The following is a 27,357-nucleotide window of genomic DNA, read 5'->3' on the forward strand; positions in this document are numbered from 1 at the left end:
GAAAGGAATTAAGCAGCAAAGGTTATATACAAAATCATGTATGTGTATAACAGACACGGGCTCAATCCCTGAGTCAGGAAGAGCCCCTCTTCCAAGGGAACCCTCTCCCGTATTCTTTTCTTTTTTTTTAATTGAAGGACAATTGCTTTACAGAATTTTGCTGTTTTCTGTTAAACCTCAACATGAATCAGCCATAAGTATACATATATGCCCTCCCTTCTGAAACCCCCTCACATCTCCCTCCCTTTCCCACCCCTCTAGGTTGATACAGAGCCCCTCTTTGAGTTACGAAAACCATAGAGCAAATTCCCGTTGGCTGTCTATTCCACATATGGTGATATAAGTTTCCATGTTACTCTTTCCATACCTCTCACCCTCTTCTCCACTTTCCCTGTGTCCATAAGTCTGTTCTCTAGTCTATTTCCCCATTGTTGCCCTGTAAATAAATTCCTCAGTACTATTTTTCTAGATATGTGTTAGAATATGATATTTATATTTTTCTTTCTGACTCATTTCACTTTATAAAATAGGTTCTAGATTAATCCACCTCATCAGAACTGACTCAAATGCATTCCTTTTGATGGCTGAGTAATATTCTGTTTTGTATATGTACCACAACTTCTTTATCCATTCATCTGTCGATGGACATCTGGGTTGTTTCCATGTTCTAGGTATTTTAAATAGTGCTGCAATGAACAATGGTATACATGTGTCTTTTTCAATTTTGGTTTCCTAGGGTATATGCCTAGGATTGGGTTGCTGGTGGTTTCATTCCTACTATTTTAAGGAATCTCCATACCATCTTCCATAGTGGTTGTATCAATTTGCAATCCCACCAACAGTGCAAGAGCATTCCCTTTTCTCCACACCATCTCCAACATTTATTGTTTGTAGATTTTTTGATGATGGCCATTCTGACCTGAGTGAGGTGATATCTCATTGTGGTTTTGATTTGCATTTCTATAATAATGAGTGATGTTGAGCATCTTTCCATGTGTTTGCTAGCCATCTGTATGTCTTCTTTGGAGAAATGTCTGTTTAGGTCTTTTTCCCACTCTTTGATTGGGTTGTTTATTTTCTGGCATTAAGTTGTATGTATGCTTGTATATTTTGGAAATTAATCCTTTGTCAGTTGTCTCATTTGCTATTATTTTTTCCCATTCCGAGGGTTGTCTTTTCACTTTGCTTATAGTTTCCTTTGCTGTACAAAAGTTTTTAAGTTTCAACAGTTCCCACTTGTTTACTTTTGTTTTTATTTCCATTTCTCTAGGAGGTGGGTCATAGAGGATACTACTTTGATTTTTGTCATGGAGTGTTCTGCTTATATTTTCCTCTAAGATTTTTATAGTTTCTGGTCTTACATTTAGGTCTTTAATCCATTTTGAGTTTATCTTTGTATACAGTGTCAGGAAGTTTTCTAATTTCATTCTTTTCCATGTAGTTGTCCAGTTTTCCCAGCACTATTTATTGAAGAGGTTGTCTTTGCCCCATTGTATATTCTTGCCTCCCTTGTCAAAAATAAGATACCTTTAGGTGTATGGGTTTATTTCTGGGCTTTCTATCTTGTTCCGTTGGTCTATACTTCTGTTTTTGTGCCGGTACCATACTGTCTTGATGACTGTAGTTTTGTCATATAGTCTAAAGTCAAGAAGCTTGATTCCTCCAGCTCCATTCTTCTTTCTTAAGACTGCATTAGCTATTTGGGGTCTTTTGTGTTTCCCTATGAATTCTGAAATTTTGGTTCTAGTTCTGTGAAAAATGCCATAGGTAATTTGATAGGGATCACACTGAATATATAGACTGCATTTCGTAGTATAGTCATTTTCACAATATTGATTCTTCCTACAAAGGAACATGGAATATCTCTCCATATGTTTATGTCATCTTCGATTTCTTTCATCAGTGTCTTATAAGTTTCTGTGTACAGTTCTTTTATCTCCTTAGGTAAGTTTATTCTTATTTAATTCTTTTTATTGCACTGGTGAATGGGATTGATTCCTTAATTTCTCTGAATTTTCATTGTTAGTATATAGAAATGTATGTGATTTCTGTGTATTGATTTTGTATCCTGCAACTTTGCTAAATTTACTGATTAGCTCTAGTAATTTTCTGATCCTATCTTTAGGATTTTCTATGTACAGTATCATGTCATCTCCAAACAGTGAGAGTTTTACTCCTTCTTGTCTGAGCTGGATTCCTTTTATTACTTTTTATTCTCTGATTGCTGAAGCTAGGACTTCCAGAGCTATGTTTAATAATAGTGGTGGAAGTGGACACCCTGGTCTTGTTCCTGATCTTAGGGGAATGCTTTCAGTTTTTCACCATTGAGAATGTTTGCTGTAGGTTTATCACATATGGCCTTTAATATGTTGAGGTAGGTTCCTTCTATGCCAATTTTTTGAAGAGTTTTAATTATAAATAGGTGCTGAGCTTTGTCAATGGCTTTTTCTGCATCTATTGAGATTATCATAAGGTTTTTACCTTTCATTTTATTAAAATGTGTATCACATTTATTTGCATATATTGAAGAATCCTTGCATTTCTGGAATAAACCCATCAGGATTATGGTGTATGAGCTTTTTGAAGTTTTGCTGAATTTCGTTCCCTAACATTTCATTGAGGATTTTTGCATCTATCTTCATCAGTGATATTGACTTGCAGTTTTCATTTTTTGTCTGGTTTTGGTATCAGGGTGATGGTGACCTTGTAGAATGAATTTGGAAGTGTTCCTTCCTCTGCAATTTTTTGAAAGAGTTTTAGAATGATAGGCATTAGCTTTTCTCTAAGTGTTTGATAGAATTCTTTTGTGAAACCATCTTGTCCTTAGCTTTTGTTTTATGGGATTTTTTTTTTTTTTTTATCACAGCTTCAATTTCAATGCTTGTAACTGGGTTGTTCATAATTTCTATATCTTCCTGGTTCAGTCTTGAAAGATTGAACTTGTTTAAGCATCTGTCCATTTCTTCCAGGTTATCTTTTTTATTGCCATATAGTTGTTCATAATAATCTATTATAATCCTTTGTATTTCTGCATTGTCTGTTGTAACCTCTCTTATTTAATTTCTAATTTTGTTGATTTGATTCTTCTCTCTTTTTTCTTGATAAGTCTGGCTAAAAGCTTGTCAATTTTGTTTATCTTCTCACAAAACCTGTTTTTAGTTTTATTAATCTTTACTACTATTGTTTCTTTCACTTCTTTTTACATTTGTTTCTCCTGGGATCTTTATTATTTCACTCCTTCTGCTATTTTTTTTTCTTCTTTTTCCAGCTGTTTTAGGTGTAAAGTTAAGTTGTCTATTCAATGTTTTTTCTTGTTTTTTTGAGGTAGGATTGTATTGCTATAAACTTCCCTCTTAGAAATACTTTGGCTGCATCCCATAGGTTTTCAGTTGTGTTTTCATCATAGAAATTCTTTGATTTCCTTTTTGATTTCATCAGTAAACATGTTGGTTATTTAGAAACATCTTTTTTAATCTCCATGCATTTGTATTTCTTACAGTTTTTTTTTTTTTCTTTCCTTCTTGTAATTGGTATCTAGTCTCATAGCATTGTTGTCAGAGAAGATGCTTGATATGATTTCAATTTTTTTAAATTTCCTGAGATTTGGCTTGTGACCCAAGATGTGGTCTATCCCGGGGAATGTTCCATGTGTATTTGGAAAAGAAGGTGCGTTCTTCTGCATTTGGATGGAATGTCCTGAAGATATCAATGAGATCCATCTTATCTAATGTATCATTTAAGACTTGTGTTTCCTTATTAATTTTCTGTTTTGATGATCCATCTGTTGGTGTGAGTGGGGTGTCAAAGTCTCCTACTATTATTGTGTTACTGTTAGTTTCTCCTTTTATGTCTGTTAGTGCTTGTCTTGTGTATTGAGTTGCTCCTATATTGAGTGCATGCTGCTGCTGCTGCTAAGTAGCTTCAGTCGTGTCCAATTCTGTGTGACCCCATAGACAGTGGCCCACCAGGCTCCCCCGTCCCTGGGATTCTCCAGGCAAGAACACTGGAGTGGGTTGCCATTTCCTTCTCAAATGCATGAAAGTGAAAAGTGAAAGTGAAGTCGCTTAGTCGTGTCCGACTCTTCGTGACCGCATGGTCTGCAGCCTACCAGGCTCCTCCGTCCATGGGATTTTCCAGGCAAGATTACTGGAGTTGGGTGCCATTGCCTTCTCCATACTGAGTGCATAGATATTTACAATTGTTATGTCTTCTTCTAGGATTGATCCCTTACTCATTATGTAGTGTGCTTTCTTATCTTTTATAAGGAATAAATATCTTGTATTTATTTTAAGGTCTATTTTGTGTGACATGAGGATTGCTACCCCAGCTTTCTTTTCATTTCTATTTGCATCAAATTTATTTTTCTATCCTCTCACTTTTAGTCTATATGTGTCTTGAGGTCTCGGGTGGGTTTCTTGTAGGCAGCATATATACAGATCTTGTTTTTGTATCCATTTAGCCAGTCTGTGTCTTTTGGTTGGAGGATTTAATCCATTTACATTTAAAATAGTTATTGATATATATGTTCCTGTTGTAATTTTCTTAATTGTTTGGGGTTGATTTTGTAGATCTTTTGTCTTCTCTTGTATTTCTTGACTATATAAGTCATTTTAACATTTGTTGTAAAGCTGCTTTGGTGGTACTGGATTCTCTTAACTTTTGTTTGTCTAAAAACCTTTTGATTTCTCCATCAATTTTGAATGAGATCCTTGCCAGGTACAGTAATCTTGATTGTAGATTTTTCCCTTTCAGTACTTTAAATATGTCCTGCCATTCCCTCCTGGCCTGCAGAGTCCTGCTGAAAGATCAGCTGTTAAGCATTTGAGGTTTCCCTTGCATGTTACTTGTTGCTTCTCCTTTGCTGCTTTTCATATTCTTTCTTTGTGTTTAGGCTTTGTTAGTTTGATTAGTATATGTCTTAGCATTTTTCTCCTTGTATTTATCCTGTATGGGACTCTTTTTGCCTCTTGGACTTGACTGACTATTTCCTTTTGCATGTTGGGGAAATTTTGAACTACAATCGCTTCAGAAATTTTCTCATACCCTTTCTTTTTCTCTTCTTCTTCTGCGACCCCTATAATTCAAATGTTGATGTGCTTGATATTGTCCCAGAGGACTCTGAGACTATCCTCAGTTCTTTTCATCCTTTTTAATTTATTCTGCTCTTTAGAAATTATTTCTACCATTTTATCTTCCAGCTCACTGATTCCTTCTTCTGCTTCAGATATTCTGCCATTGATTCCTTCTAGAATATTTTTTTTTTTTAATTTCCGTAATGGTGTTGTTTGTCTCTGTATGTTTATTCTTCAATTCTTCTAGGTCTTTTAATTGATTCTTGCATTTTCTCCAATTTGTTTTCAGTGTTTTGATCCTCTTTACTATCATTCTGAATTCTTATTCAGGTAGTTTGCCTATTTCCCCTTCATTTATTTGGACTTCTGTGATTCTAGTTTGTTCCTTCATTAGTGTATTATTTCTCTGTCTTTTCATTATTATTATTATTTTAACTTATTGTGTTTGAGGTCTCCTTTTCCCAGTCTTCAAGGTTGAATTCTTTCTTTCTTGGTTTCTGCCCTCCTGAGGTTGGTCCAGTGTTATGTATAAGCTTCATATAGGGTGAGATTTGTGCTGAGTTTTTGTTTGTTTGTTTTTCTTCTGATGTGCAAGGCTGAGTGAGGTGTTAATCCTGTATGCTGATGACTGGGTTTGTGTTTTTGTTTTGCTTGTTATTTAGATGACATCCTGCACAGGGTGCTACTGGTGGTTGGGTGATGTGGGTTTTATATTCAAGTGGTTTCCTTTGTGTAAGTTCTCACTATTTGATACTCCCTAGGGTTAGTTCTCTGGTAATCCAAGGCTTTGGAATTAGTGCTCTCGCTCAAAAGCCTCAGGGTTTGACCTCTTTCAACCAAGATGGAATAGCCAATACCTGTACCTTTCTGCTGAAACTAATTCTGATATTAATTGGGCAGGATCCAGTCTCCTTCCATTTGTGGCTTTGCCTCTGAGAAGTCATGGAGTATTCTTCCTTCAGATCCCTCAGGGATCCAGGGTCTAAATGTTCAGAGAGGAACATGCAAGGTTTCAGCTCACCTTTCCAAGTGCTGCCTAGGGCTCTCAAAGCAAAAGTACCCTGACCTCACATCTTTGGCTGAGTCCAGCAACTCCTTGGGCTGTCCCAGCAGTAAGCTGCCTCCACCTCCATCCTACAGGTGCCTAGAGCCCTCTCAAGTATTCTTGCCTGGAGAATCCCATGGAAAAAAGTGCCTGGTGGGTTAGAGTCCATAGGGTCATCAAGTCTTAGGACATGCCTGAAGTGACTTAGCATGCATGCACACATGCATGTAAGCAAAGACCTGCACTCTAAGATTTTAGAATATGTTTACTTTTCTTTCTTTAACTTTTAGTTCCATTATACAAAAATATGCTAAAATAAAAGACTTTTGTTTTGTAAAAGTAGTTAGAGTTTGGGCCAGAGTATGTCTATATACATGGATATCAGTGTATTTATCACGGTTTATTAATAGAGTCTAAGAGAGTTCCTTTTACATACTTTATTTGCACTGGTTGCTGTTTAGTCGCAAGTAGTGTCTGACTCTTTTGTGATCCCGTGGACTGTAGCCCACCATGTTCATCTCCACGGATTTCCCAGGCAAGTATACTGCAGTGAGTTGCCATTTCCTTCTCTAGGGGATCTTTGCAGACCAGGGATTGAATCCACATCTCCTGTACTGGCAGGCAGATTGCTTACCACTGAGCCACTGGGGAAACCCTCATTTTATTTGCACTGCTTGTCATCAAATCAGAAATGATACAGCAAGATATAAGGAGAATGTGCTAAATTATTTTATTTGATTTCATTTGAATAGAAGATAGAGTTTATTTAACTCTTTTTAAAATCAAAGAGAGAATAAACTCAAATTATGTAATTCCAATTTTGTAACACTTCCTCTCTTGCACAGTCTACTGAAAGTACTGGCTAATTATATTTTATATGAAACAAGAACATAATTTCCAATGTTTTGACAATCAACAAATTGCACATTAGTTAGTTGTAAATAAATTTATTAGAAACAGTTGTCCTTGTTTGTAGATTCTGCTTTGAAAGAGTAAATTAATTTAAGGGTCATCATTCACAAGAAATGTATTATAATATCAAAGCAATAGTTATGAAAAATCAGAAACAGAGACCAAAGCCTACCTACTAAATAGCAGAAGAAATCTAATATTGCAACAAGATAAAAGAAGAAAGCATGTGAGGTCTATGATATCAGCATGGTGCCTTCTGGTAATCAGATTTTCAGTCATGATTCATTTGGCTCAATTATTTTACTAATAATGTTATCTGTGCTATAATATAAACATTATACTGGTTTCCACTGAGAAATGTAAATTACAGGTTGTTAAGCATCTTTTCTTGAGGATTCTTTCATTGTCAATTAATTGGTAGAAATGTCAGCTTCTTTACACTTTGAGAACAATAGTTCTTGAAGTATATTAGCAAGAATGGCTATATAGAAATCATAATCTTTCTATAATAAGATTTGGATAGCCTAACTAAAACAGGGACTTTATTTGAATATGGCCTGTAATTATTTAGCTTTTGTAAAAATGTCATAATTTAGTCATAAATATCATTTTCCATATGTAGGAGGATGGTTTGAAATATGTCTGATTTTCTTACCAATTAGTATTCATTAGGTAGGCATCCTAGGTGGCAATAGTGAAGAAGAATCTACCTGCCAATGCAAGAGATGTAAGAGATGTGGGTTTGATCCCCAGGTCAGGAATATACCCTGGAGGAGGAAATAGCAACCCATTCCAGCATTCTTGCCTGGAGAATACCATGGACATAGGAGCCTGGCAGGCTACAGTACATAGGGTTGCAAGAGTTGGACGTGACAGAAGCAACTTAGCACACAGCATGTCAGGATTGAGGAATGTGAGGCTTCAGAAAGTGAATAATCCAGTCAGCTTTACAAAAGAATATCTGTATTTAAGTTTAAAGGATATGTCACAGTTTAGGTACTTCAGGCAGTTGATCCTGATCCAGAGATAAGCAAGCTAAAAGTGTACTCCAAAGTGTTTGTGAGTTCACCACCTGTGGAAGAGAATGGAATAAGGCAGGGCTGTCCACAAGGAGAATTTGGGCTAAATTGCATGCTCAGGAAGGCATTACTTCACTCTCCAGCGATTGAAGCTGAAATAGCCTTTTGGAACTCTCTCAAACTTGGGAGATGTGGACAGTTCATTATATACTGATGTAACTTAGTCATTGAATATGGCCTGCCCTAGAAAGGTGGTTTAACTTAGGCAAAAAGGCATCCTCAGCAGAGGTAACTCCCAAAGAGAGCTGAATGCTGAGGGCTTTCTGCAGGCAGTACTCCCAGTAGTGGAGGAATAAACTGCCAATTCCAAATGAGGATTTGGGAAATCTCACTACATGTATATGTAAGTTCAGTTCAGTTCAGTTCAGTCGCTCAGTGGTGTCTGACTCTTTGCAACCCCATGAATCACAGCACGCCAGGCTTCCCTGTCTATCACCAACTCCCAGAGTCCACTCAAACTCATGTCCATTGAATCGGTGATGCCATCCAGCCATCTCATCCTCTATCATCTCCTTCTCCTCCTGCCCCCAACCCCTCACAGCATCAGGGTCTTTTCCAATGAGTCAACTCTTCACATCAGATTGCCAAAGTATTGGAGTTTCAGCTTTAGCATCAGTCCTTCCAAAAACACCCAGGGCTGATCTCCTTTAGAATGGGCTGGTTGGATCTCCTTGCAGTCCAAGGGACTCTCAAGAGTCTTCTCCACCACCACAGTTCAAAAGCATCAATTCTTCAGCGCTCAGTTTTCTTCACAGTCCAACTCTCAAGGTACATATATATGCATGGGTCAAATGTACCCATATGTATATGTATATATGTGCATATGAATATGTATATATACACATATGTATATATAATGTCTGCTAAAAGTACTGGTGAAGTTATGATTCTTATTAGACTTTAATATGTAACAAAATAAAATTAAACTTATTAAAATGTAATGATGTCATGATAGGAAGATAATTTCTCAGTTACACACTATTTTAAGTTAAGACATTAAGATAAAAACAATGACATTTATGTAGTAAAGCAATAGCTTTCTATAGGTAGTAAGACTTGGAATTCTGTCTTTAAAATTATAAATTACATTAAGGTGTACTAGCTACAGATTCACTATATTTCTTGCTGCTGCCCATAAAATAATAACAACAATTAAAAAATGCCTTTAAATGACAATTCTTTTGAATATCAATTTAAAAGAAGAGAAGTGAAAGGCAAAGGGGAAAAAGAAAGATATACCCATCTGAATGCAGAGTTCCAAAGAATAGCAAGGAGAGATAACAAAGCCTTCCTGCATGATCAAGGCAAAGATCTAGAAATCTCTTCAAGAAAATTAGAGATACCAAGGGAACATTTCATGCAAAAGTGGACACAATAAAGGACAGAAACATTATGGATCTAACAGAAGCAGAGAATATGAAGAAGAGGTGGCAAGAATATACAGAAGAACCATACAAAAAGGATCTCATGACCTAGATAACCACGAAGGTATGATTACTCATCTAGAGCCAAACGTCTTAAAATGTGAAGTCAAGTAGGCCTTAGGAAGCATCACTACAAACAAAGCTAGTTGAGTTTATGGAATTTCAATGGAGCTATTTCAAGTCCTAAAAGATGATGCTGTGAAAGTGCTCCATCCAATATGCCAGCAAATTTGGAAAACTCAGCAGTGGCCACAGGACTGAAAAAGGTCAGTTTTCATTCCAATCCCAAAGAAGGACAATGCCAAAGAGTGCTCAAACTACCACACAATTGCACTCATCTCACATGCTAGCAAACTAATGCTCAAAATTCTTCAAGCTAGGCTTCAACAGTACATGAACTGAGAACTTCCATAAATTCAAGCTGGATTTAGAAAAGGCAGAGGAACCAGAGATTAAATTGCCAACATCTGTTGGATCATAAGAAAAGACAAGAGAATTCCAGAAAAACATCTACTTCTGCTTCATTGACTATACTAAATCCTTTCACTGTGTGGATCACAAGCTGTTGAAAATTCTTCAGGAGATGGAAATACCAGACCACCTTACCTGCCTCTTGAGAAATCTATATGCAGGTTAAGAAGCAAGAGTTAAAACGACATGGAACCATGGACTGGTTCCAAATTTGAAAGGAGTACATCAAGGCTGTATATTGTTACTTTCTTGTTTAACTTATATGCATATGGCCTCATGCTAAATGCCAGATTGGATGAAGCACAAACTGGAATCAAGATTTCAGGGAGAAATATCATTAACCTCAGATATGCAGAAACCACCCTTATGGCAGAGAGTGAAGAAGAACTAAAGAGCCTCTTGCTGAAAGTGGAAGAGGAGAGTGAAAAAAAGCTGACTTAAAATTCAATATTTACAAAATGAAGATGATGGCATTTGGTCCCATCACTTCATGGAAAATAGATAGAGAAAGAATAGAATCAGTTATAGACTTTATTTTCTTGGACTTCAAAATCACTGCAGATGGTGACTGCAACCATGAAATTAAAAGATGCTTGATCCTTAGAAGAAAAGCTATGACAAACTTAGCATATTATGAAGCAGAGACATTAGTTTACCAACAAAGGTCCAACTAGTCAAAGCTGTTTTTTAAAGTAGTCATGTATGGATATGAGAGCTGGACCATAAAGAAGGCTGAGAGCTGAAGAACTGATGCTTCTGAGCTGTGGTGTTCGTGAATACTCTTGAGAGTCCCTTGGACAGCAAGGAGATCAAACAAATTAGTCCTGAAGGAAATCAGTCCGGAAGATTCATTGGAAAGACTGATGCTGAAGGTGAAGCTCCAATACTTTGGCCATCTTCTGTGAAGAACTGACTCATTGGAAAATACTCTGATGCTGGGAAAGATTGAATCCAGGAGGAGAAGGGGATGACAGAGGATGAGATGGTTGGATGGCATCATTGACTCAATGGACATGAGTTTGAGCAATCTCTGGGAGAAGGTGAAGGACAGGGAATTCTGGCGTGCTGCAGTCCATGGGGTCACAAAAAGTCAGACATGGCTGAGTGACTGAACTGAACTGAAAAATGCCTTTGAATCACACACCTACACATTTTTATATTTTTGTGTTTTATCTAAATTCAAAACATTGATAAAGAATTAAATAAAACGTTAATTGTACAGGATATTAGAAGAAAGATAAGTTGTATTTTAAATATAGAAATAAACTTTTAGGATAATCAAACTACTGCTCAACATGAAAGAAGAAAAAATATATAGATTGCCAGAGAATAAGATGGTAGAGAAATAGGTGGATGCGGAGTACATCTCTCTCCATGATACATCAGGAATACACTGTCAGACACAGAAGTGCATGGATAACACCAGCTGAGAGCAGACAGGAGTACCTGACCAGTGGAAAAGAATATATAGACCCACGCAAAACTTGGTAGGATGAAGGAACTAGGGGAAAAAACAGGAGTGTTAGTAGGATTGGACCTGCCCGCATCGGGATGGGGAGCTGAAGTAGGGGTCCGATCCCCACATTGTGGCAATTGTCTAAGTCAGAGGAGAAACATTTAAGAGTGAAACAGCTGATCTGTGGTAGCCTAAATGGAATGAGAATCAGACAGTCTTTGGTGCAGCCATATATACCCAGGACAGGGACGCTGGTCCCCTGGAAGGCCCATTGGCTGGGAGCTGGAATTCAGGGATTGTGCAGCGATCCAGGGCGAGGGCTGCTGTTGACTGCAGAAAGACAGATCGAGGGGATGCGAGGGAGGATACTGTGGAGGGCATTTCCTGTGGAAGAAAGCCAGGCAGCCATGAAAGCAAGGTTTTAACTGCTAAGTCATGCATAGTGGGTGGAGTCATCACCATAGCCTCTCTCTCCACACGCCAGCATCGGCAGCTGAATGATAGAGAGGCTGGCCCATCAAACGCCTGATGCACTGCACTACTGAGTAGGACACCACCCAGGGTGCTCATTTAGGTGACTGATGCACTGAACTACAGAGTAGGACCGCTCCCAAGGTGCCCCTTTAAGTGCCTGATGTGCTGATCTACAGAGTAGGATCCCAGCCAGGGGGTCTCCTTTAGGTGCCTGACCTGCCAAACAACAGAGAAGGACCCGAGGCAAGGGAGCCATCTAAGTGCCTGAATGGAGGAGCTATGGAGAAAGACTGGCCAAAGAGGCCTTCTGATTGCCAGCTACAAGAGGCTTGAAAGAGGCTTGAAAAATGACTCCAATAGGGCCATATCTCCTGCGGCAGAGGCAGTCTATGTCCCTGCACACTTGGCGACACCAGAGTCCCTGCAAGCCAAGCAGCTGTGCCACCTTCATGCTCAACTCTCACTGGGACAGAGCTGACAGAGGCAAAACATAGTCTTGTATCTTTGCACACAGGGTCACTTTGGTCGTGTCCAACTATTTGCAACCCTGTAGACTGTGGCCTTCCAGGCTTCTCTGTCATGGAGGGAGGTTCTCCAGGCAAGAATACTGGAGAGTATTGGCCAATACTGGTTGCCATGCCCTTCTTTTGTATGGCACTAGAAGGGTATGTATTTCCTGCAGCCCCTTCTGTCAACTCCCCCAAGTACCTGGTGCTACCAGAACCCCTGCAACCAAAGAAACTGCACCACCTCCACACCTGGCCCTCACAGGGGCAAGCCCAAGTCCTCCAGGGCAGTCTCAGTTGCAAATCCCAGTGGACGACCCACAAGCAGAGGTGGAAATAAAACCACAATTGAAGCCCAGGGGCAGTGTAGCTAAGGAAGGAGACCCAAAGCCTTTCCACCAGCTATACAAACTGCAGATTAAATCCACAGGATCAACTAGGCAGACTGTGTCTATGGAATATGTAAAAGGACACTGAGAGTTCCTGCAAAAGAAAACACACTAAGTCTGATAGCTCTGGGCTTTGGAAGCAAGAACACAAAGGAGTAGGAACAGATTAGAATCTGAACTGCCCCCACAACAGTTCCAGAGATCAGTACAGTGCTGGAGGGCATGCTAGGGAGGTGAGGTGGACTGTGATTCCAGTGAGGAAAAGGATTCTGACAGCAGAGACTCAAGATAAATATTTATTATTCTTATGTTTTGACTTGTTCTGTATATATTTTTCCTTTTTCTTTCCTCCCTCTGTTGTATTGTTGATTTTATTGGCACTATGAAATCTAATTAAGCTCTTGAGTCTTTTCCCCCCCTCAGTCACATTTTTTGCATTTTTTTTCAGTTCAGTTCAGTCACTCAGTCATGTCCTACTCTTTGCGACCTCATGAATTGCAGGATGCCGGAGTTCACTCAGACTCATGTCCATCGAGTCAGTGATGCCATCCAGCCATCTCATCCTCTGTCGTCCCCTTCTCCTTCTGCCCCAATTCCTCCCAGCATCAGAGTCTTTTCCAATGAGTCAACTCTTCGCATGAGGTGGCCAAAGTACTGGAGTTTCAGCTTCAGCATCATTCCTTCCAAAGGAATCCCAGGGCTGATCTCCTTCAGAATGGACTGGTTGGATCTCCTTGCAGTCCAAGGGACTCTCAAGAGTCTTCTCCAACACCACAGTTCAAAAGCATCAATTCTTCGGTGCTCAGACTTCTTCACAGTCCAACTCTCACATCCATACATGACCACAGGAAAAACCATAGCCTTGACTAGATGGATCTTTGTTGCCAAAGTAATGTCTCTGCTTTTCAATATGCTATCTAGGTTGGTCATAACTTTCCTTCCAAGGAGTAAGCGTCTTTTAATTTCATGGCTGCAGTCACCATCTGCAGTGATTTTGGAGCCCAGAAAAATAAAGTCTGACACTGTTTCCACTGTTTCCCCATCTATTTCCCATGACGTGATGGGACCGGATGCCATAATCTTCCTTATCTGAATGTGGAGCTTTAAGCCAACTTTTTCCCTCTCCACTTTCACTTTCATCAAGAGGCTTTTGAGTTCCTCTTCACTTTCTGCCATAAGGATGGTGTCATCTGCATATCTGAGGTTATTTATATTTCTCCTGGCAATCTTGATTCCAGCTTGTGTTTCTTCCAGTCCAGTGTTTCTCATGATGTACTTTGCATAGAAGTTAAATAAGCAGGGTGACAATATACAGCCTTGACGTACTCCTTTTCCTATTTGGAACCAGTCTGTTGTTCCATGTCCAGTTCTAAATGTTGCTTCCTGACCTGCATACAGATTTTCCAAGTGGCAGGTCAGGTCATCTTGTGTTTCCATCTCTTTCAGAATTTTCCACAGTCTATTGTGATCCACACAGTCAAAGGCTTTGGCATAGTCAATAAAGCAGAAATAGATGTTTTTCTTGAACTCTCTTGCTTTTTCAATGATCCAGCGGATGTTGACAATTTGATCTCTGGTTCCTCTGCCTTTTCTAAAACCAGCTTGAACATCAGGAATTTCACAGTTCACGTATTGCTGAAGCATGGCTTGGAGAATTTTGAGCATTACTTTATTAGCATGTGAGATGAGTGCAATTGTGCGGCAGTTTGTGCATTCCTTGGCATTGCCTTTCTTTGGGATTGGAATGAAAACTGGCCTTTTCCAGTCCTGTGGCCACTGCTGAGTTTTCCAAATTTGTTGGCATATTGAGGGCAGCACTTTCACAGCATCATCTTTCAGGATTTGAAAGAGCTCAACTGGAATTCCATCACCTCCACTAGCTTTGTTCCTAGTGATGCTTTCTAAGGCCCACTTGACTTCACATTCCAGGATGTCTGGCTCTAGGTGAGTGATCACACCATCTTGATTATCTGGGTCGTGAAGATCTTTTTTGTACAGTTCTTCTGTGTATTCTTGCCATCTCTTCTTAATATCTTCTGCTTCTTTTAGATCCCTACCATTTCTGTCCTTTATCGAGCCCGTTTTTGCACGAAATGTTCCCTTGGTATCTCTAATTTTCTTGAAGAGATGTCTAGTCTTTCCCATTCTATTGTTTTCCTCTATTCCTTTGCATTGATTGCTGAGGAAGGCTTTCTTATCTTTTCTTACTATTCTTTGGAACTCTGCATTCAGATGCTTATATCTTTCCTTTTCTCCTTTGCTTTCACTTCTCTTCTTTTCACAGCTATTTCTAAGGCCTCCCCATACAGCCATTTTGCTTTTTTGCATTTCTTTTCCATGGGAATGGTCTTGATCCCTGTCTTCTGTAATATGTCACGAACCTCATTCCATAGTTCATCAGGCACTCTGTCTATCACATCCAGGCTCTATTTCTCACTTCTACTGTATAATCATAAGGAATTTGATTTAGGTCATACCTGAATAGTCTAGTGGTTTTCCCTACTTCCTTCAATTTAAGTCTGAATTTGGTAATAAGGAGTTCATGATATGAGCCACAGTCAGCTCCTGGTCTTGTTTTTGCTGACTGTATAGAGCTTCTCCATCTTTTTCTGCAAAGAATATAATCAATCTGATTTCAGTGTTCACCATCTGGTGATGTCCATAGCAAACTGGTTTGCTATGACCAGTGCATTTTCTTGGCAAACTCTATTAGTCTTTGCCCTGCTTCATTCCGTATTCCAAGGCCAAATTTGCCTGTTACTCCAGGTGTTTCTTGACTTCCTACTTTTGCATTCCAGTCTCCTATAATCAAAAGGACATCTTTTTTGAGTGTTAGTTCTAAAAGGTCTTGTAGGTCTTCACAGAACTGTTCAACTTCAGCTTCTTCAGTGTTACTGGTTGGGGCATAGACTTGGATTACTGTGATATTGAATGATTTGCCTTGGAAACGAACAGAGATCATTCTGTCGTTTTTGAGATTGCATCCAAGTACTGCATTTTGGACTCTTTTGTTGACCATGATGGCCACCCCATTTCTTCTGAGGGATTCCTGCCCGCAGTAATAGATATAATGGTCATCTTAGTTAAATTCACCCATTCCAGTCCATTTTATTTCACTGATTCCTAGAATGTCTACATTCACTCTTGCCATCTGTTTGATCACTTCCAATTTGCCTTGATTCATGGACCTGACATTCCAGGTTCCTATGCAATATTGCTCTTTACAGCATCGAACCTTGCTTCTATCACCAGTCATATCCACAGCTGGGTATTGTTTTTGCTTTGGCTCCATCCCTTCATTCTTTCTGGAATTATTTCTCCACTGATCTCCAGTAGCATATTGGGCACCTACTGACCTTGGGAGTTCCTCTTTCAGTATCCTATCATTTTGCCTTTTCATACTGTTCATGGGGTTCTCAAGGCAAGAATACTGAAGTGGTTTGCCATTCCCATCTCCAGTGGACCACATTCTGTCAGATTTCTCCACCATGACCCGCCTGTCTTGGGTTGCCCCACGGGCATGGCTTAGTTTCATTGAGTTAGACAAGGCTGTGGTCCTAGTGTGATTAGATTGACTAGTTTTCTGTGAGTATGGTTTCAGTGTGTCTGCCCTCTGATGCCCTCTTGCAACACCTACCATCTTACTTGGGTTTCTCTTACCTTGGGTGTGGGGTCTCTCTTCATGGCTGCTCCAGCAAAGCTCAGCCCCCTCCTTACCTTGGACGAAGGGTATCTCCTCACCGCTGCCCTTCCTGACTTTCAATGTGGGATAGCTCCTCTAGGCCCTCCTGCGCCTGCGCAGCCATGGCTCCTTCAGGTAGCTCCTCCTGGCCGCCACCCCTGACCTCGGACTTGGATAGCTCTTCTCAGCCATTCCTGTGCCGTTGCAGCCTGGCACTCTCGACCGCTGCCCCTGACCTCGGACGTGGGGGTAGCTCCTCTTGGCCACACTTGGTGTGCTGGTCACAGCCGCCCACCCTTACATTTTTTATTGTTGCTATAAACCTCTGCCTCTACACTGGGCTTTTGCAGCTCTGTGGAGTTTTGTTTTTTTCCCTTTCTTTTTTTTAGTTTTAATTTTTAAACCCGTTATCATTTTTTCCACATTTACTCTTTTATTTTCTTTTCCTACTGTTCTTTTCCCCTTGCAGTTAATCTTTAATGTATATAAATCTTCTTTATCTACTTCTATTTAACTTTGCATATGTATTCTTTTTTTCTTTCCTTTCCTCTCAACATATTTGTTAGTTTTATTTTCATTGCATTACTTCCCAATTGGCATCTTGTTTTAGCTTTGCTTTCCAGTTTGTGCTTTAGTTAGCTTTGTTCTTAACAGGTAGATATAATTTTTGGTTACCTTTGTTCACCAGCTCAGTCTATTGTACTTTAGTTTGTTGGGCTGTTTTGATTTCGCTTATGGATATATATGTATATGTGTATATTCAGTCATACTTTTTATTGTTGCTATAAACCTCTGCCTCAACAGTGGGGTTTTGCAGTTCTTGGAGTTTCCTTCTTTTTTACCTTTTTTTCTTTTTTTCTTCTTTCTCTCTCTCTCTCTCTTTTTTTTTTTTTTACCTTTTTTATAATTTTAATTTTTTAAACCTATTATATTTTTTCTACATTTATATCTTTGTTTCCCTTTCCTACTGTTATTTTCCCCTTGAAGTTAATCTTTAATTTATATAAATCTTCTTCATCTACATCTATTTAACTTTGCTTATCTATTTTCTTTCTTTCCTTTCCTCTCAGCATATTTGTTAGTTTTGCTTTCACTGCTTTATTCCCCACTTGGCACCTTGCTTTAGTTTTGTTTTCCAGTTTGTGCTTTGCTTAGTTTAGTTCTTAACAGGCAATATAATTTTTGGTTTCTTTTTGATAACTTATGGTGAAAGGTGTCAGGTTCATGATCTCTGAAGAAGATTTAGCTTAGGGACCAGGGACCAGGCTTGATCACTCAAGAGCTTTTGTGTAACAGAGTTTTATTAAAGTGAAAAAGGAACAGAGAAAGCTTCTGACACAGAAATCAGTAGGGAGTGGAGAATGCCCACTTTGCTAGTCTAAGCAAGGGAGTTATATTCTTTTTAAATTAGTTATTACAATCAATCAAAAGAACTGAGGATAGTCTCAGAGACTTCTGGGACAATATCAAATGCACCAACATTCAAATTATAGGGGTCCCAGAAGAACAAGAGAAAAAGAAAGGGTATGAGAAAAATTTTGAAGAGATTACAGTTGAAAATTTCCCCAACATAGAAAAGGAAATAGTCAAGTCCAAGAGGCAAAAAGAGCCCAACCATCTCATCCTCTGTCGTCCCCTTCTCCTCCTGCCCTCAATCATTCCCAGCATCAGGGTCTTTTCAAATGATGTGAGCTCTTCACATCAGGTATCCAAAGTACTGGAGTTTCAGATTAAACATCAGTCATTCCAATGAATATTCAAGACTGATTTCAATGCTCCAACCACAGGATGAATACTGGCTGAATGGATACAAAAACAAAACCCATATATATGCTGTCTATAAGAAACCCACCTCAGACCTCAAGACAAATATAGACTGAAAGTGAGAGGATGGAAAAATATATTCCATGCAAATGGGAAGCAAAAGAAAGCTGGAGTAACAATCCTCATGTCACACAAAATAGGCCGTACAATAAATATTACAAGAGATAACAAACGACACTACAGAGTGAGTAAGGGATGAATCCTAGAGGAAGACATAACAACTGTAAATATCTAGGCACCCAGTATAGGAGCAACTCAATACATAAGACAAGCACTAACAGACATAAAAGGAGAAACTGACAGTAACACAATAATAATAGGAGACTTTGACACCCCACTCACACCAATGGATGGATCATCAAAACAGAAAATTGATAAGGAAACACAAGTCTTAAAGGATACATTAAATGAGATGGATCTCATTGATATCTTCAAGACATTCCATCCAAATGCAGAAGAATACACCTTTTCAAGTGAACATGGAGCATCCTGCAGGATAGACCACATCTTGGGTCACAAATCAAACCTCAGTAAACTTAAGAAAATTGAAATTGTATTAAGCAGCTTCTCCATCCCTGTTGTAAGAATAGATATCAACTATAAGAAAAAAATCTGTAAGAAGCACAAACACATGGAGATTAAACAACATGTTTCTAAATAACCAAAAGTTTCCTGAAGAAATCAAAAGGGAAATAAAAAACATTGTAGAAACAAAAACAATGAAAACACAACTCAAAACCTATGGGATGCAGCAAAAGCTGTTTTAGGAGGAGGTTTTAGCAGTACTATCTTACTTCAAGAAACAAGAAAAACATCAAATAGACAGCCTAAATATACACCTAAAACAACTGGAAAAGAAGAACAAAAAACACCCAAAATTAGGAGAAGGAAAGAAAACATAAAGTTCTGAGTAGAAATAAGTGAAAAGGAAAAGAAACAATAGTATGGATTAATAAACATAAAACCTGGTTTTTGAGAAGATAAACAAAATTGACAAGCCTTTATCCAGACTTATCAAGAAAAAAAGAGAAGAATCACAACAACAAAAGTAGAAATGAAAAAAGAGAGGTTACAACTGATGCAGAAATACAAAGGATTATAAGAGACAATTATAAGTGAACACGGATTATAAGTGAACAACTATATGGCAATATAATGGATAACCTGGAAGAAATGGACAGATTCTTTAGTTCAGTTCAGTCACTCAGTCGTGTCCGACTCTTTGCAACCCCATGAATCACAGCACGCCAGGCCTCCCTGTCCATCACCAACTCCTGGAGTTCACTCAAACCCATGACCATTGAGTCGGCAATGCCATCCAGCCATCTCATCCTCTGTTGTCCCCTTCTCCTCCTGCCCCCAATCCATTGGAAAAGCATCAGAGTCTTTTCCAATGAGTCAACTCTTCACATGAGGTGGCCAAAGTACTGGAGTTTCAGCTTTAGCATCAGTCCTTCCAAAGAACACCCAGGACTGATCTCCTTTAGAATGGACTGGTTGGATCTCCTTGCAGTCCAAGGGACTCTCCAGAGCCTTTTCCAATACCACAGTTCAAAAGCATCAATTCTTTGGTGCTCAGCTTTCTTCACTGTCCAACTCTCACATCCATACATGATTACTGGAAAAACCATAGCCTTGACTATGCTTTTAAATATGCTATCTATGATGGATTCATTTTGATATTTGGCAAAACTAATACAATTATATAAAGTTTAAAAATAAAATAAAATAAAAAAAAATATGCTATCTAGGTTGATCATGACTTTCCTTCCAAGGAGTAAGCATCTTTTAATTTCATGGCTGCAATCACCATCTGCAGTGATTTTGGAGTTCCCCCAAAATAAAGTCTGACTCTGTTTCCACTGTTTCCCATCTGTTTCCCATGAAGTGATGGGACTGGATGCCATGATCTCAGTTTCCTGAATGTTGAGCTTTAAGACAACTTTTTCACTCTCCTCCTTCACTTTCATCAAGAGGCTTTTTATTTCCTCTTCACTTTCTGCCATAAGGTTGCTGTCATCTGCATATCTGAGTTTATTGATATTTCTCCTGACAATCTTGATTCCAGCTTGTGCTTCTTCCAGCCCAGGGTTTCTCATGATGTACTCTGCATAGAAGTTAAATAAGCAGTTAACTTAAATAAGAAGTTAAATATACAGCCATGATGTACTCTTTTTCCTATCCAATAAAGCAGAAACAGATGTTTTTCTTGAACTCTCTTGCTTTTTCGATGATCCAGAGGATGTTGACAATTTGATCTCTGGTTCCTCTGCCTTTTCTAAAACCATCTTGAACATCTGGAAGCTCATAGTTCATGTATTGCTGAAACCTGGCTTGGAGAATTTTGAGCATTATTTTACTAGTGTGTGAGATGAGTGCAATCGTGTGGCAGTTTGTGTATTCCTTGGCATTGCCTTTCTTTGGGATTGGAATGAAAACTGGCCTTTTCCAGTCCTGTGGCCACTGCTGAGTTTTCCAACTTTGCTGGCATATTGAGTGCAGCACTTTCTCAGCATCATCTTTCAGGATTTGAAATAGCTCAACTGGAATTCCATCACCTCCACTAGCTTTGTTTGTAGTGATGCTTTCTAAGGCCTACTTGACTTCACATTCTAGGATGTCTGACTCTAGGTGAGTGATCACACCGTCATGATTATCTGGGTCATGAAGATCTTTTTTGTACAGTTCTTCTGTGTATTCTTCCCACCTCTTCTTACTATCTTCTGCTTCTGTTAGTTCCATACCATTTCTGTCCTTTATCGAGCCCATCTTTGCATGAAATATTCCCCTGGTGTCTCTAATTTTCTTGAAGAGATCTCTAGTTTTTCCCATTTTGCTGTTTTCTTCTATTTCTTTACATTGATTGCTGAGGAAGGCTTTTTTAAATCTCTCATTGCTATTCTTTGGAACTCTGCATTCAGATGGGAATATGACCCGCAATCCCACTCCTGAGGAAACCAAAATTGAAAAATACACATGTATCCCATTGTTCATTGTAGCACTATTTACAATAGCTAGAACATGAAAGCAACCTAGATAATCTATCAACAGATGAATGGATAAAGAAATTGTTGTACATATACACAATGAAATATTACTCAGCCATAAGAGGGAACACATTTGAGTCAGTTCTAATCATGTGGATGAAACAAGAATCTTTTATACAAAGTGAAGTAAGTCAGAAAGAGAAAGACAAATATCCTAGTCTAATGGGTATATATGGAATCTAAGAAAATGGTACTGAAGAATTTATTCACATGTCACCAATGGAGCAACAGACATAGGGAATACACTTATGAATATGGGGAGAAAAGAGGAGAGGGTGAGATGTATGGAACAAGTAACATGGAAACTTACATTACTAAATGTAAAATAAATATGCAGCAGGGATTTGCTGTATGGATCAGGAAACTGGAACAGGGGCTCTGTATCAACCTAGAGGGATGGTATCAGGAGAGATGGGAGGGAGGTACAAAAGGAAGGGGATATATGTATACCTATGGCTGATTCATGTTGAGCTTTGATTGAAGACAACAAAATTCTGTAAAGCAATTGTCCTTCAATAAAATAAATAAATAATAAAAAAGAAAAATGTGTAATAGATATGACATCAGATCAGATCACATGTATGCATATATGAGCTTCAAAGAAAAAGTGTGGTACTGAAGATAATAAATATATGCAAAATTAAAATATCTTATATGATATATATTCTATAAATACCTTCAAAGATACATGAATGAGATTATTTTCATTATAATGGATTATGATGCCAGGTTTGATAATAAAAAATTACTTGCTATTCTATCTACTTGCTATTTCCAGTTCAAAATATTAGATACCTTCAGGAGAAAGTGTGTGAAATAAAATCTATTTATCTCTAGTGACCAGAATTCCAAAATGTAACATGGGGTTTTCAAACTTAAAAATATGTTTATAAGCAACAAAAATTATTATAAGACAGTATATTTGAAATAATATGAAATGTTAAATTAGAAACCTTAAATTATCTAGTTAATATTTATCTACAAAGTTTATCTTTGTCTTAAAAAGCAACATGCTGCAATAGAACTTTCTGTTTATTCTAGCTTTAATTTAATATAATTTTTATTAACAAATTCACATGTCAGATCACACATTTATAGGTCATTTCTGTGTAAAAGAAAAGTAGACATTATCATTTCAATGGATACAAAAAATTGACTCATATATTGAAGAAGGTATAAGTTAGTAAAATTCTGTGAGTTCTGAATTAACTACTGTAAATTCAAACTAGTGCATTGGAAGGTTCTCCAAAAGCACTGTACTGTGACCCTGTATTAGATGGTGTTATGACCCTTACGGACCACTAGGAGGCACTGATTTGATAACGCATAAAGAACGTGGAAAACAATGCCACTCTATAACATTAGAATGCTGGGTTAAAGAGTTTTGACACTGACAAAACAAGAGTAAAGATAAGTGTTGCTTGTTTGACCATTCACTCTTTATGTTTGGGTGAACAGTGTCAGTGAGCCAGAAATAAAGGCTTAGGTATTATGTGTGTTCTCAGACAAGCAGTCCTCCTACAGTATTTCTGCTTTGAATGCTTGTCATGAATGTGATAGGCAGGAAGCCATGGCAACTAGAAATATACGAAAGGCATCAGAGAGCAAAGCTAAGCCACTCTGCTGCTATGACAAATACTATATTTGCGTTTTCCTGATTTACCTAAATTAAAGCTTTCAAATCAATCTGTGTAGATTTTTTTTATTAGTATTTCTCTTTGAAAGATAATCACACCCCCTCAAAGACTGGTGGAAGAAAAAAGAAAAACAAAGGCATGCATAATTTAGTCTTACATAATACTCTGTTTTTACAAGTAATTTCTAAAAAAAAAAAAGAAAGAAAATAAAGCTATGAATAAATGCAATTACAGTTGATATTATTTACTTCCCAATGGAAATACATGTTGCACACAAAAAGTTCTGTATAATAATAAAATAAGTATTTAAATGTCTATTAACTATAGCTTGGGATTGGATTAGTTATTTCTCTGCACAATTAAACAAATGTTTAATTGAGCTTAAACTCACACTTCAAAAACTAAAACTAACAAAGGAACTATATCAGCTATAGAATTTCACAGAATGCTTCTATCTCTCAAGCCTTTTTTCTTTTTGCTATAACTTACTTAAAGCAGTATCTTGCTCCATTCAACCTCTGTCTTATATAAGGATGATTTCTGATACAATAGTAGTAAAAATCGGCTTATTTTGGGAGGATTCTGTTCTATATTATATGAAAACTTTGGAGACAGCTATATATTGAACACTATAATATTCTTAGCTTATAATTGAAATAAAGTAACAGTATACAAATTAAAAACATAGAATTTTTGCTTCAAATATAAATGTGTTCAGCCCTTGAGGTGAAGACAGTTTACCCTCTATTTTATGTCCTCCCCTCCCTAGAGGACCATCTAACTCTACCCATTGTTATCTGCATATTTGCTTGTCTTTATCAGAAACGACAGAAATGAGATCCTGATGAAGAACTTCTGTCTATAAGCCAGCATCATAGAAAACCTTTGCCTGAGAAGAAGCAGGTCTCATATGGATTGCACAGGGCAAATATACTAGAGTGGTTAAGCATGAGAGCTCAGAGGACAGTTTACTTGGGTCAGTTTCAGCACACTTCCTTTAAGCTAATTTCCTTCAATGTGATGGAGGTTGTAATCACACTCACCGGATAACTTTGCTAAAGGAAAATCACTTAGCAAATCACCTGGTGCACAGTAAGCCGTTGATAAATGTTAGTTTTATCATCATCATTATCATCATCATCATTGTTGTCATCCTCCTCATCAAAGGACTTTTTAGACACTTTAGTTCAGGAAAAAGGATGTTTATCAGCTCAGTTCTTTCAGTAATTTGGCAGAGTACAAGTAGAAAAAATTCATACAAGTACACTTGCAAAAACTTTTCAGAAAATTTTATGTATTAAAGGTTTCCTAAGTTTTAATTATTTTTAATAGGGCAGCATTAATTTAAGAATAGAGGTTCTACAGACAGGATACATTACAAATTTATTGTTTTTAAATCTTTCTTAATTAACTTTGCATGGCTACTTTTAAGCACTTCTAGTAGATTTCTCATTCTTGTGTTAGAAGTTATCCTGAACTTCAGATAGCCTTTTAGGGAACTTTCACAAGCTTATATCCAACCACTGTTCTCTGAAAACTAGCAGCAAAGTCGGTGCTATCCTCTCAAGAGAACAGTGTAAGGTTTCTTCAGAGTGCTTAAGAGGCTAGTGAAAAGAACTGAAAAAAAAAAAAAAAAGAAAGAAAGAAAGAAAAAGGAAAAAACAGTCATTTGTAAAATCAAGAAAGGTAACGATGAAGAGTAGTTCCAAGTTCAGGCTTGACAACCAGACCGTTTGATTCTGATCTTAGCTTTTCACCTCACTGGCTGTGCACCAGTCAGGACAGGGTAAGTTTGGCTGTGATAACAGACACATGCCAATTTTTTCTTGGTTTAAGATAATTAAAGTTAATTTCTCATTCACAGCTATTTTATCTTCAAGTGTTTACAAGGGTGCTCGCCACATATTCACTGATGAAGGCTTCTGCTTGGCTTATCCTCTAAGATAATAAAAGCAGGTAAAAGAAAATATGATGGATTTTATGCTGGTTCTGAAAGCTTATGCTCAGAATTGACAGGTACTTGTACTTACATTGTATTACATAAGCCAAGTATCATTACCATCTCTGAATTTAAGAAGAAGATATATAATTTTTCTTAAGGAAGATGGCTCAAATATTAATGAAGTAATGAAATAGTCTATTGTATGTAGCACTAAGTAAAAATTTTACCCTTCAAGTTTTTTTATCAGTAAAGTGAGAATCATAATAAAACCTTTTTCATAAGGTTGCTGTGAGAACCAAATAGGATAATAATTTTAAAACACTAAAGAGGTTTATCTGAACCTGATAAATGGTTAATTAATGGCTTTTGTTACTCAGATCCCATGTGAGAAAAATCATAACTTAAAGATCAACTGTTTCAAGAATAACTAATATTTTAATGATCATTTCACAAGTAATAATTGATATTCACAGCATTGCTTCTGAGGTATTATTATTTTAATTTGAAAAATGATATATTTATTTATGATTGATCAAGTCATGGCTCAAATATAACTCTTCCAGCTCAGAAAATAAGACATGTGAACCTTAGGAGGACCAAAATTGAAAAAAAGAGCTAATGAATCATCTGCTCAGAAAAATATATAGTGCAAAATTTTGCATAAAATTTCCAAATTTTACTGACTCCCTGAAATACAAGTATGTTAAGAACTCCATTTTTATGTAATAAAACAAACATGGACTCATGAATACAGAAAGCAAACTAGTGGTTAGCAATGGAAGAGAGGTAGGGGGAAGGACAAGATAGGAGAAGGTATTAAGAAGTAAAGACTAGTAGGTATAAAATAAATAAGATACAAGGATGTAAGGTACAATGTAGGGAATAGTCCATGGGGATTCTCCAGGCAAGAATACTGGAGTGAGTTGCTACACCCTCTTCCAGGGGATCTTCCCAGCCCAAGGATCGAACCCAGGTCTCCAGTGTTACAGGAGGATTTTTACTGTCTGAGCCACAGGGGAAGCCCTATAATAATTTACATGGAATGTAATCTCTAAAAATATCAAGTCACTATGTTGTATACCTGAAACCAATATAACATTGTAAATCAGCTATACTTCAATTAAAAAATAACCCCATTTATAGAAATTCTTTCTGATGGAAAGTCAGCCTTACATTCCACTTGCATTTTGACAATAAGACAGAACATCCATCAGAAAATCATTTATAGTTTTTAATGTACATTGCAACATCTTTAAGAGGTGAATAAAAGTACCATTAATTATTTTGCAAAACTATTTGAATAAAATGATAAATTCATGGGCTGTCTAATAGGAGTAACTTCATGCTAAAAATAAAGACTAATCAATGAGTCCTATGAGTGGAACTTATGATTGTATGAAATGAGCCTAATTCTATGCTTGAACTCTAGTTCTATTGTCTTACCAGTGACTATTTCAATTTACTTGTCTGGTTTTAGTAATGATCTTCAAATATCTAGCTATGGAAATGGAAGATTCTTAATTTTGTCAAAAAGTAAACTGTACCTATTTTATACTTATTGTAGTAGATAGTGACCAGAGAAGCCCACTATTAATCCCTCCCCTTTTCCATCAAGATATAGTCTTGGGACTTCCCTGGTGGTACAGTGTATAAGAATCTGCTGTCACTGCAGGGACATGGGTTCAATCCTTGGTCTAGGAAGATTCCACATGACATGAAGCAACTAAGCCTGTGTGCCTCAACTACTGAGCCCATGTGCCTAGAGCTCATGCTCTGCAACAAGAAAGGCCACTGCAGTGAGAAGCCGGTGCACCACGAGGAAGAGTAGCTCTTACTTGCCACAACTAGAGAAATCCTGCACGTGGCAGCAAACACCCAGCATGGCCAAGAATAAATAAATAATTTTAAAAAAGATGTAAAGTCTTCTAATTTTAAATATGAGCTGGCCTTCTTTAACCAAAAAACTGTGGAAAAAACAATGACTAACTCTATCTGTGCCTAAGCTTTAAGAAGCCTGGGGTCTTACAGTAACGTGCTCTCAGTAACGTGCTTACAGTAACGTGGGGAAGGGAGCCTTCTTGTAAGGAGAATGACTAACTTGAAGCAATGTGCTATAACAAAGTCCCAACCTGCCATGTGGATACACCCTGTACAAGAACACTAGAGGCCAGTTGTGCATGAAGCTGTCTTTGATTTTTAAAGCAGCCTGGCCACCTGTTTAGTGCAAGTGAATGATTTCAGCTGGTGCTTTACAGAAGAAACATCTAGCAGAGAGAAGAGCCAGTCTGGTGGAGCCCAGCCAAATCAGAACTGCAAGAAATAGCAAACTGATGTCTGTTGTAAGCCATTAAGTTTCAGAGTGACTTGTTATACTGCAATAAATAATTGAAGCATGTA

This window comes from Bos taurus, chromosome 12, assembly GCF_002263795.3.
Source record: "Bos taurus isolate L1 Dominette 01449 registration number 42190680 breed Hereford chromosome 12, ARS-UCD2.0, whole genome shotgun sequence".
Taxonomy (NCBI): domain Eukaryota; kingdom Metazoa; phylum Chordata; class Mammalia; order Artiodactyla; family Bovidae; genus Bos; species Bos taurus.